Source organism: Pipra filicauda, unplaced genomic scaffold (genome assembly GCF_003945595.2).
Source record: "Pipra filicauda isolate LSUMZ 115617 unplaced genomic scaffold, ASM394559v2 scaffold306_size1276767_pilon, whole genome shotgun sequence".
Classification (NCBI taxonomy): Eukaryota; Metazoa; Chordata; class Aves; order Passeriformes; family Pipridae; genus Pipra; species Pipra filicauda.
The window spans coordinates 600718-613129 of NW_024104428.1; the positions used below are offsets into that span (position 1 = coordinate 600718).

General features: G+C 45.6%; 1 protein-coding gene and 1 long non-coding RNA gene across 3 annotated transcripts in view; one reads left to right on the forward strand and one right to left on the reverse strand.

Annotated features, from left to right (window-relative positions):
• Nucleotides 1-12412, forward strand: part of GJA5 (gap junction protein alpha 5) — an 18974-nt gene continuing 6562 nt past the window's right edge. Inside the window, exon 1 of one of the 2 annotated variants that reach the window (XM_039383362.1) lies at nt 1-271. The gene's annotated coding sequence lies outside the window, so the exon portion shown is untranslated. Of the gene's footprint in view, nt 272-5355; nt 5479-12412 lie in introns of those variants that run through there. The other variant, XM_027719187.2, reaches the window with a different exon arrangement.
• Nucleotides 10928-12412, reverse strand: part of LOC120323642 — a 21493-nt gene continuing 20008 nt past the window's right edge. Inside the window, exon 4 of the long non-coding RNA XR_005564301.1 lies at nt 10928-11096. This is a non-coding gene — a long non-coding RNA (uncharacterized LOC120323642). The remainder of the gene's footprint in view (nt 11097-12412) is intronic.

Here is a 12412-nt window from a genome sequence, read left to right on the forward strand (position 1 = left end):
GTCTCCCCCAGCATCAGTCCTCCAGGCTCGAGGGGATCTCCAGCCAGTGAGCCAGTGTCAGACCACAGCAGGAGGCTGAGCTCCTGGGAGCTGACTGGGGTTTGCTCACCCTGTCCAGAGTGCCCTCCCTCAGACACGGATCTCTTCTGGGAGCCCAACACTGACACAGAGGTGGGCTCTAGCAAGACCAAAGCGCTGTGCTAAAGCTCACCCACCCTTCAGTCAACTTTACCTGTTCCTCTCTCTACCTGCCCAAGCTCAGCAAAAAGAGGTAAAGGTCTGTTCTTTCTTTTCTTCTTACTTTGGGAAACATATATATGTATATTTGTATAGACGCATATAATTTTGTAAAGCAGCAACTCATCTAGATGGAAGTTCACAGGACAAGATGAATGTCTGGTGGATAGGTAGATGAGGACTCCTTGCTTTAAAATGAATTGCTGATCCTTTGGGCAAATCCTTTATGCTCTCCATGGTTTGGTTCCTCCACCTGTAAAGCAAGGAGAGTGTTTATAGGAGCTGTAATTACATTATCATTTGCAAAGCACTTCTCAGCTACTCAGAGATGTTGCAGAGTTCAGAAGCAGAAGCAGTAGCTGTGAGAGTACCATGCTTTGTTTCCAGTAACATAAAGCTGACAACTAAGCATTTACTTCAGGATAGATGGTAATTTCTCCTCAGTGAGAGGAAAACCTCTTCCAGCTTTTCTTTCTACTGGCAAATGAGACTGACACGTAGTGACACTTCAAGCCTTACTGTTTCTTCTTTCTTCTTTTCTCGTTCTGTGCTGGTATGGTACTCTGGGCTGGGAAGGGGAAAACATCCACCTATACTGGAATAATCTGGGATTTTTTACTAGATAAGGCACTGTGATTATAAAACTGTTCTCCTCATTCAGGGGCCTTTCATTACATGCTACTCCTGTTCCCTTGGGCCCAGCCTGTCCTTGGGAATTTGCCTCCTGCTGGAGGATGCCTTCAAACTGTCTCCAGAGGTCTAATGTATAACAGAGAACTTCCCTCTCCTGCCTTCTCTTTCAGTCATATCCATGCATGGGGATTTTAGATAAGTATTTCACCAGGAAGGCACCATCACCATCCATTGGTGCTTTAGAGGAGGCAATAGAGGTGCCTGTCCAGCATGGAACATTGTGAAGGATCAGAGTAAGTGCAGTGCTGTGGCCAGGCATCAGAGATGAACTCAACTGCTGTTGGGTGGTGGCTTTTTCTTGAATTTCCCAGTGCAGCAAATCTGATATCCTCCCCAAGCACAGAGTCCTCGGTAATGGCAGGAATATATGAGACATTTTCCCTTCAGACAATCCCTTTAAGTTCTGACATCTCAGGAGAGCACCTACCTGCATTTGAAGTAGCCTTCCATCAAAGCCAGGTGCTCTGAGAACATCTGTTTTATATGAAGAAGCTCTTTCATATGTGAGCTCTCATCTATACTACTGCATATTTGCAGACCTTCTCCACGCATTGTCTTGGCTTCCTTTTTGTTTGTTTAAATCCCTGACACAGAATGAATCCTCCTTAAACATCCATGGGATCAGTGCCGAAAAACTCATCACATAAGCTCTGTTCAGGATTTACCTGGCTTTTGTTTGCAAGGGTGCAGCTCTGATAAGGTAATAAGGCAGGTACAGGAAATAAAATGAAAAAGGGACCTCTTGGCTTATCAGGTTCAATCCCTTTGAATAACAGGCAAGTAAAAAACAAATGGTCTTTTCTAAACTTACTAAGCTCTGCCCTAAATCTCATTAGGTTTCCGCCCTAACTTGTGCTACTAGAATGCTGTTCCAGCACCTCCTTCCCTGCTCTGTTGCTTAGAAACCTTCTGATTTCCAACCTAAATTCATTCATGGCCAATTTATATCTATTTATTCTTGTGCCACATTGTCCTTTAGCTTATGCAGCTCTCCTCTCTCCCTAGCACTTACTTTCCCAACCCCCAATTCCTAAAAGTATTTATAGGCAGCAAATCTCTCCTCTCTTAACCTTTGTTCTGCCAGACTGAGTAACTGAGCTCCCTTATAGTATTCACCCTGCAGGCACATCACACCGTGGTTTAATTACTTTGTGTAGCTGCAGTAGCATGAAGTTCAGTGCAAAATAATTAATGCTGAACAGCTCAAACTGGTGCCACATCTATTTTCAAATCAGCTCAAATGTCTCTCTGCAGTCATTTCCGTGACTGATAAGTAAACATACTCTCAGACAAGAGACACTCTCCGTCCCTCTGATCACCCCACTGCCTTTCTTTGCACCTGCTTCAGGCTGAACATCCTTCTTGTGTGGGTGAGCAGTGCTGCACACACTATCCTGGAGGAGTCTCACATCCTCTGGGATGTAAAGCCCCTGGCATCAATCTCACTCGGTGCAACTGGAAATACTGCTACGTCCTCAGAGCTCACTTGCCTTTTTCACCCCTATGTAGCATCGCTGGTTCCTCCTCCTTTGGTGACCTTGACCCAAGACTTTCCCCATCCTGGGGAAGATCTCTCTGCTAAGAAACAATCCTGCTACTCTTCAAGCAACAGGTTCCTGGTGTGTGACTTTGCACTCTCTCATTGAACCTCACCTCGATCGTTCCAGTCACAAAGAGCCCTCCTAGTGCTGGAATCCACCTCTGCCCTGATGATACCTCCCAGCTTTGCTTCATCAGCAGATTTCATTAGCATTTCTACTTTCGGTGCCAAGGTAATTAACAGAAATATTAAAAAAAGATCAGTCCTAAGAGCAATCTTCAGACAGCCTCACAGATAATTTCCCTTCAACCTCTTAGGGAACCGGTGTCTCAATTCTGTCAGTCTCTTACCCACTTGAGGATTTCTCTATTAATCCCTGTCTTCTTCAGCTGAAGCTTCTCTACTAATTTGCTTCTTCTGGGACACCACATCATACAGCTCACCAAACTCCAGGCAGATAAGGTCTGCTATGTTTCTTTTACCTAGGAGATCAGGAATCTTAATCCAAGAACCCTCTTTACCTTTGATCAGAAGATGGTACATGTCATCTTATTTTCCCTTTACATCCTGCCTTTATTTCTCCTTTCCTTCAAAATCCATTCCCCAGCACCACAAACTGCTGAGATCCACAAGCTGCACATGGCAAGCTGTCAGCTGTTCTCCTCATTCCCACTGTCTGGGAGAGCATTCTCTTCCACTTGCTCTCCTTACTTAAGTCATACAAGTTTTGCATAGCAGGCTCTTGGGGAGGGGAGGAAAAATCCTTCTTCCTGGCTTAACAGTGGGAAAACCAGCTATTTCCGCAGCTATGGAGCTGGACACGACACCTCTGTTTTCCCTTGAAGTGGGTGCAGTAGAGAAGGGATGACACACTGAGGGGCTGGCTGAGGTATCTGTACATCACCACCTTCCTGGATTTTGCCTTTCTCCATTTCCTTTCTGTGCATTAAAATCCAAATAGTTACCAGCAGCACAAAAAGTGCTCATAAGAGCTACATGTGCGTGATGCATGTGTGGGACAGAAACCTTCTCCCTCCCTCATTCACTCAGAAGAACTAGACTGTGCCTGCTGGATTCAGAGATTACCTCTGTGTGCCATTCAGGAACAATACTGGGACAGGAAACACGAAGGAGTGAGCAGGGAGAATCAGACCTGATCACCCTCAGTGTACAGCAAAGTGTCAGCCACACAGGGAGGGGAATGCATTTCAGACAGCTCTCTCACAGGACCTGTCTCTCTATAGCATGTGAGAAACACTTGACAAGCCTTATCCCTAGCCTATCCCAAAGCCATCTGTGAGCTAGACCTGTATTATTAACACCTTTTTTTGGACACTTCTATGATGAAGTCCTTGACAATTTCACAGGCATAAAATCAACATGACTTTACATAATAATGCTTCATGGAAATTAGTCCAGAAAGAAAAAAAACAAAACAAAGTGATATTCTCCTTCTGATGAAATTCCATCACAGATATAATACTGCCAGGCAGGAGAGGGAGAAACAACTCCAGAAACATTTCCAGTTTCACAGAAGGCCTTTCAATAAAGTCAGAAATACACCAGGAGGTTACTGAGCTGCTGTGGATATTTACTGTGCACTGCATGTCCTGCATCCTGCACTAACCACCAGTGAGGATTCAGCCCTTTTGGAAAAGGATTGCCCTCTTAACTTCAGAATGAGAGTGTCCACACAGGACACGCCTCCAGAAGTAGCCCCTGCACAGCACTGTCCCTGTGTAGACTGGCTTTCAGTCTTGTGACTGAAGGGGGAACTAAATCAGTGAGAGAAGAATGATTAGATTAGAAAGAGTTGCCAGCACTGTGTTTTAGTCCCTGGACTGCTTTCGTGTCACGATCTGCATTCGCTGATGCACAGGGACCACTGGGCAGTTATGTTCTGGGTGGGAGATATCCAGCCTAGGAAGGATTCCCAGAGGGATACCCGCCAAAGCCTGTGTGCAGCAAGCCAGGTCGCAGAGTTTCTGTGCAAACCTCACTCTCCTGCCACTGGTTCTTTGAGACCAGCCTTTATCAAAGCCACGAGGCATCTCTGATTCCCCCTCCTCGCTGGGGCATTCCCAGTCTGCAGGAATCAGAGGCTCAGCTTCACACATACATGAAATACAAGACCTTCAGACACTTGATACGTCAAAAGCAGTTTTAAGAAAGGCCCAAATGCTTGTGCATCTGACTGTGTGTGTGGAGGGAGGTGGTGGCAGGGAAGCCTTAAAAATAAAAAAACCTCTCTTGACAGGCAGGTTATTCTCTATTTATCAGTAAGGGGGCATGTAAAACCCCCCTGGGGAGCATTTGGTGCCCTTTGGGACATGGCTGCAGCTGTGCTGGGCCCCTGGTCTGAGCCAGCAGAGCAAGTTGTGTGTTCTTTGAAGAGGTGGAAGACCCTGCTCTACACGAGTTCTGCTTTTTTTCCGGATTAAGCTTGAACAAGTCAGAAAAATGTCCTTCGTCGGCATCTTGCATGGAAAAAGCTTTTCAGGGTCTGGCTGGTGTAACTGTGGGGCAACCCTGTCTCTTTTTGTTTAGGGGAGGCTTATACCGTAGTATGTTATCTGGGAGAGGACGTGTGGAGGAACAGTAGTAGCAGCAACTGGAAGGGACTGTGCGAAGCCGACAGCGAATGCATCCTGTCGGCATGGGGAGGGTGGCACAGGGAGAGGCTGAGAATGGAGAGGGAGGAATGAGATCCATGGTCTTTAAAGGAAAAACAATGGGAAAGCAGGTTTGAAAATAGAAAGATTAAGCTGGAGGGGGTGGGAGAGACGAGAAAAGTAGGTGAAGAAAGAAGAGGGGGAAAGGCAGAGAGGCAGAGGGGAAGACAGAAAGTGACACAGAAAGGGGGTGGAGAAAAAGAGAGGAAGAGAGAGAGAACCACATTAAAGGAATAAAACGAAGCAACTGAGAAGAACAAGGAGTCCAGCTTAACTACAAAAAGGGAAAGTGTTAAAGCGAGGGAAGGAGACTGAAGACAAGATACTGGAAATCAGGTAAGTAACCAGGAGGGGGAAATAATAGAACTGCAGAAGTGTTGATGGCAGATCAAGTTATTAAACTCAAGGGGAAAGCAGCGTAAGGGAAGAGATGGATTTGGAGAGGCAGGAAAAGAAGGTTGGCCAAAAATAACTTAAGAAATTTACTTTTCCTTTAATTTTCTCCTCAAAACATTCCCACTACTAGCTAGATTTGGGACATTTTAAAAATTAAACTGTGTTTGCCACAGGCAGCTACAGAAATGACGAGTAACCTCCCTGTGATGAACATGGATACCAACAGATTTCAATGTACAGGAAAACAGCATAAGAGCCCCAAATATCCTCAGACAAACTGCAGTTTCTGTCAGATCCCATTTCAGCATGCTGTCAACCTACTCAGGGGACGGTGGTGAAGGGAACTCTTACCTAAGAGAGGCTCTCAGGGTAAAAACACTTTATCAAGTGTCTGCACGAACCGTCCGTATTCTGAAGCGGGCAGGACGGTGTCAAAATGTTGCCGTTTCTTTTGCTTGAGAATACTGTGTCCTGGCTGGTCTGTGACACCAAGTCTGGGAATGTAACTCAAATGTAGAGAAGTGCCTTGCTCGTATCTCCCAGCCACCCGTACCATGCACGCCGCGAGGGGAATGCCTTTCTTCTCCATCCCGACACTGCCCATGGCAGCCTCAGCAAGGAGGCACGCAGACCTAAAGGGACAAATGTCCTCTCTCACACTAGCAGCTGCTGCTTCTTTTTATTTGCCTTCCTAACTTTTTCCCCCCCCTTTTCGTACTTGCAGTAATTGTTCAGTTACATTTCCATGATTTAACACTGCTAGCGTTGCCACCGAAGATTTCAAAGAACAGCCCAGCTTGAAAATATGGTACCTCTATACACTCACCTGGAAAGAAGCAACCTCAATTACTGTAAAAGTTGCCTGCTAATTGCCTCTTCTGATTGTGGTGGGTCCTTTGATTTCCTAAAGGGTTATTTGACTGCCCATTTGTCATGTATAATGAGCTTTGTGGCACTCTGGTTTTTACATCTCAGGTAAACTGAGGCAGTGCCTCTATACCTGAAGTACTGTAAAAAATCTTTAGAGGACCATATAAGTAGCTTTTCTGAACAAATCTCACCTAAAAAAGTCACGGGCTGCATGAGTCTTAAGCATTGAACTCTTTTTCTGTGCTAATAAACCCACCAAAATTCCTTGGTGAAGCAGTGTGTGTGAGAGTTTTTCCCTGCTGCTGTCTGTGTGATCCTCTGTTTAAAGAACTTAATGCATGTAACATATGTGTGCATATGTGTGTGCAGCTAGGAGTGGGTTAAACAGCTATTCAGAAGCCTCACAGGCTAAAAAACTCTGCATTTCCTGGTATTTTTCAAAATCTACTCTGAGAAGAGCATACATTTCTAACTTTGTTCCCCCTTTCCTTGGGAGCAGAACAGTAGTTTAGGAGAATTCCCGAGGCTTCAGGGTTTAAAATACTCATCAGGCTCCCGGTCGCTTGGGAACTATGCTAAGTATTCCTGCTACTATAAGTATTTGGGGTTGTTGGTTTTTTTCCACTCAGCAGTATGTAGTATCACAACATTTTAGTATTATGGGCACTAAAAATTTAAACCTTGACAGAAAAACACAGAACTTCATACCTTAGCCCCTCTTCTCTTTTTGACCTTCAGGCAGATTTCACACATTCCGAACGTTTGCCCGTTTTCTGACTTATCTTCCAGCATTGAAAATAGACAAGGAGGAACAAGTAATTCAGCACTGTACCAGGTCATTAGGGAGCACATTTTGGAGGCTGCTCCACACATGGGGTGCTGTCGCTTAAAATTAGAAATAGTTCCCAGGAGGCATCAGAGATTTTTCAGTCTTTGGGCTGAGAACTCATAAAGAGGAGGTGGGGGGGAAATCAATTTTGCTGCTGTCTATAAGCATCTCCATAGACAATACTCAACTCTTCCCTGAAACAAAGGAATATTGATGCCACACAGTACATAATGAGCAGAGAGATGCACACCCCTAAGTCTCTCTAGTGCATCTTCAAAGGGAGGTCAGGGGATTTTAACATAAGAATGAAGGGGTTTACGCTTACGTTTCCGTCTTTCTTTATTTTTTATGTCATTGTGGACGTGCCTTGGGAACGGTTGAGAATTTCCATATGGAACTCCTCTCCCTTAGAAGCAGAAAAGCTGAGGGATGCTTTGGTCAGGGCACAGGGGTGCTCAGGAAGTGAAGCAGCCTGGCAAGGGTGACCGCTGCAGAGTCCAGGGTCTCCAGATGCATTCAGGTGTCTGCTGAAGAAGGGAGAGAATAGTGGGATGGGAGAAAAACTGTCTCCAGTTTATAATCAGATGAAGCTATCCAAGAGGACTGGGGTTAATTCTTGCTTCTTACTCCAATTTCCTCTGTCACGATGGGTCAAATCACTTAAGCTACACCAGTGTGCCCTCAGTGGTTTCTCCTGACTTCTGGATATCTGACTTCTAGATGTCGTGCAACTGGTGGAAGTGATAAACTCTCCCAATCCAGCATAAACCAGACAGAGCTCTGCTTTGAATACACATTATATAGTGCTAAGTACATTGGAAAGAAAAAACAGATTAGCAATATCACCAAACAGCTTCCAAAACTAATGAACAGTTTTTATCTTAATCTCTCACTGCCTTAGTTCCTCAGCTGTAAAGTAGATCTAATACCATCTCCTCACCTCTGGGTGGTAATGAAAATAAGTAGATTTATATTTGTGAAGCAATCTGATACTGTTGTGCTGAAAGCCATAGGAAAACCCATGAGGAAACTAATAATTCTGTCTTTAGAACTGGACTTGAATAATGTACAGTAAATGAGGCACAGGCCACCCACTGAACAATGAGGAGAAAACAAAACATTGAATAGCTGCTGTTCAAGAAAGCCCCAGTCAGGCTGGCACAGAACAAGGCAAGCATCCTGTGCAAAGAATGAGGTGACAATGTGAGGATGTGGTTAGAGACTCGTAGCTAAGAGGCACAGGCACAAAGAGATTGAATTAAGATTACTGAGAACAGTAACCCTGCACTCCCTAACGCCCTACTGCTGGGCTTTGCCAATTTAATACTAGTTAGTTTCAAAGGTTGTGTGTATATTTGTGCACATATATGTGTATGTACATACACTGAGTACAAAAAATAATCCACTCACAAGCTATAGTGAGACTTCACCCTGAACGTGAAGTTAAATACTTGAGGCAAGGATACAGCAATGAGGCTGGAGTGTGAAAAGAACCCTACAGATTTTTGGAAAGAAGGAAGAAATGAGATTTGACAAGGTAGTAATAAGTGGAAAATAGATAGTCACTGAAAACTTCCCCTTTCTGAGGCTTGAAAGCATTAGCAACTTGGGTGCTGAAGAGAGTTAACTGGTCAAAACTGCCAAAAAACTGAGGCAAGGCTCTCCCCGGGGGGAAAGCTTGACTGTAAGAGAGCAATGGAGAACTGACAGACAGGGTCTCTCACTGGGGTAAGAGGAAGGAAGGAAGAAAGGATGGGAAAAGTCTGAATGAGAGCTCTCTCCTTCTCCCACTACCTCTCCGGTCTGTTTTATTTCAACACTATAACAAATTGTGTCTCACGCAGTCTCTGAACCAGCCTAAATTCACATGGGCAGGTTTCACTGCTGCCACGTTGCACCCAGTGTGATGCCTGCCATCACTGCACATCTCCTTGTACCCACTGACTAAGCAGTGCTTCAGATCAGCTCCTCTCAGCAGAGCTCAGGAACAGTTTTACTACAGCAGCTCCCCAAATTTCTCTGCATGTTTCTGTTTTCCAGAGCTCCCTATGCCCTGTTTGGCTGTCCCCTCGCCCGTATTTAGCCTGGTTTAGCCTGCCCAATTTAGCATGATCTGCAAATTCGTATAGGTTTGCTTCTCTCTGCAAACACAAAGACACTGGAAAGAGCACCAAGTTTGCAGCATTTACATCAGAGAGAGAATTTATGAGGTATTTTTCTAGCAAAAAGCACATTTAGCTTATCCCAAGTCCAGTTTTGTCATATGTGTTGGGGTCTCTAAGGCCCCACAAGAGACCCTTGTTTGTCTCTAAGGCAAAGGGAGAGAATCCCAAGAGAGTCAGAAGGTGCTCTCTGCATGCTCAGTGTAAGCCTGGATACCACTATCATGTAACTATTTGATGCAGGCTTTTCAAAGATAGTGGGATAGATTCATTCCCCAGCTTGATTCAACTGAGTTCAAGGTCTTTTCTGTTTTTGGTCTCCCATGATTACATCAGGCAGAGCTTGGCCCTAATATTTGGATATATGAAAACACAGTGGGGGAACAGCATTAGATGTCCTGGATAGACAACTAATAAAAATTCAACTGACTGGGAGTCTGCAGCTTCCACCACCACTTGAGATGAAAATATTCTACATATTATTATCACCCGTGTGTGTAACACATCCCTGATGTACACACGTGAAGGTGATGAGTGACTTCCCCGTGCCTGTGTCCCTGTGTGCGTCAGGGTTGTGTGTGGGAGGTGACAGGTCACTCAGCTCCCTTATCTTCTCACCCACTCTCTTTTTTGTGAACTCCGAGATTTTCCACATTTGGAGAGGAGGGGGAAAGCACACCCTGTCAGGGAATAACAAGCTGTCTGCAGCTACAAGTAGGGCCAGTGGTCTGGATACCAGTGTGACCCTCCCAGAAACTGCAGTGAACTCGGGAGGAGCAGAAAGATAAGCGATGTTGGATGTCTGTCCTCTAGGACAGGAGCTGTTAACACGGAGCTGTTCCTCTCTGGTGAGATTCGAGCACTGGGGTCAAAATCACTCTCCCTGATACTGGTTAAGCACAGGACTTTGAACCCAAGGAACTAGAAAGGAACCTACCCAGACATGTCTTTTTTTTCTTTTTCTTTTAAAAGCATAAATAAGTACAGAACTATTTAGTCCAGATTCATGTGCAGATCAAATTTGGCTAAAGAACTGGCCTGTTTCAGGCAGACACTTATGATAAGAACATGCATGAATATATGAAGCCAGAGGGATGGTACTTGGACAAAAATGCCTAATAGGTCATTGTTTGTCTATTGTACACCCATATGAAAAAGCCTAACAGTGAACAAAAAGATACCTGCTGAGGTGGGCTTTAGCATCAATCTGTGTCACAAAACTATGAAAAGCCTCTGGAATTCAAAGCATCACACCCACACTGGACATTGCATTTCTAACTTTATTCATCTTTTAATGCTGTAAGCCACATGTCCCCAAAATGCTTCCTGACCAAGTCCTGGCAACAAAGGAACTCTGTGTACATACATTGTAAAGGCTGCTACTTCCTTTTTGGGCACTGACCATGGCTGTGGGCTCTGCCAGAAATAACAAAATGTTTGCCTATTCAAAAAGTACCAAAACCAACCCCCACAAAAACAACAAATCAAAACAAAAAGCCCCCTGGTTCTGCCAGGTGTACCTGCTATAGACAGGCAGCACGAGAGGGTTTTCTTTCAGGTAACCAAGCCAGTGCTGTCCTGGGGCACAGCAGAGAAGGGATGTGGTCTGTAGAAGCGGATGTGGTCTGTAGAAGCAGATGTAAAAAGCAGATGTAAAAGAAACGTTGTGTTGCTGTCACGAGGTTTAAGAGGCAGTGCTGCATAGAAAAAAGGGCACAAGTTTGCAAGTGACAACTCCTGATCTCTGTCCCCAGACTGTCTCTAACACAGTGACCTCGAAAAAGCAGTTCGTCCTTTCTGTTGCAGTGACCACCATCTGCAAGATAGAGAGGACAGCATCTGCACTGCATGGGATGCTGTGAGGCTGGACTACTGCTGACAGAGGGCTGGAGATTCTTAAGTGAAGTATCATTAACCAACCTCCATTTCAGAGCTGAAAGTGTCCTTCCTAACCGTCTACAGGTGTGAAAGGACAGTTTTGTAGTGGGGGCTCTGCTCATGTATGGCTCCAGCCTGACAGGTGAAGCCTGTCACACAGGGGAAAAGATCTCTGCCCACATACCCCCAGGGTGGACATCCATTGTGCCATGTGCTGGCCTGGACCTCCCGTGAGATAACACAGTTGGAGGAGGGAAAGCCACAAGCAGTTTCTAGGCACTGACCATCCCATAGCTGGCCTGGCTGCTCCACTGCAAAGGGCTGTCACTGCTCACGTGCCCACCACCCAAAGGGGATGGCTGCCTCCCCATTTGGCAGCTTGGAGGGGATGCACTTGTTGCAGGGTCTCCACACACAGCTGCGTGTCCCGAGTGTGAGCCTCTTAAAACATCCAGGGCCCCAGCCCTCCAGCGTGTTGGGAAATCTCAGTAGCTATCAGAGACATGCATTTGTATCCTATCGAGCAAATCACGCACAGAGACTGGGCAGAATTAAAATGGCTTTGAATTCGATACTTTCCCCCTCCCTGGGAACTGTGCTTGCCTCACACAAAGGAGCCTTCCTCGGAGAGCCTCTCCACGTGCCCCTGGGACCTGCCAAGGGGAAGAGGTGAGCCCAGCGAGGGAGAGCAGAAACAGTGTTATAATCAGACTCTCCACTTTATTTTAGAAACATCCTGCAGAGATGGCGACCTCCTGTCACCTTCCTTGTGGGAAAAGCTAGCGTGAAGTGTCGAGCTCAGCTATTTATATCACCGCTGATAGTCTCGCCTGTCTGCTAAAGAGGGAGAAACTTTCTCCCTAACAACCCCTAGGGAAATAAACTCATATAAAAATGATTGCACAGGAACAGCCCTCCTGGCTCTCTGGTGTGAATTTCCTAGCTGTTCATCAAGACCTGGCTAGTTCCAACCAGAGTAAGTGTGCTGGCTGGGGCAAGCAGTAGCGATGTGAAGTGCTTGCCTGTCCTTCAGAGCATGTGGCATCACACCAAGAGGATGGGAAAAACTGCTCAAGGGGCAACGGACACTTCTCTTCCCACAGATAAATGTGGTGCAAAAAAAGGAATGGCAGAG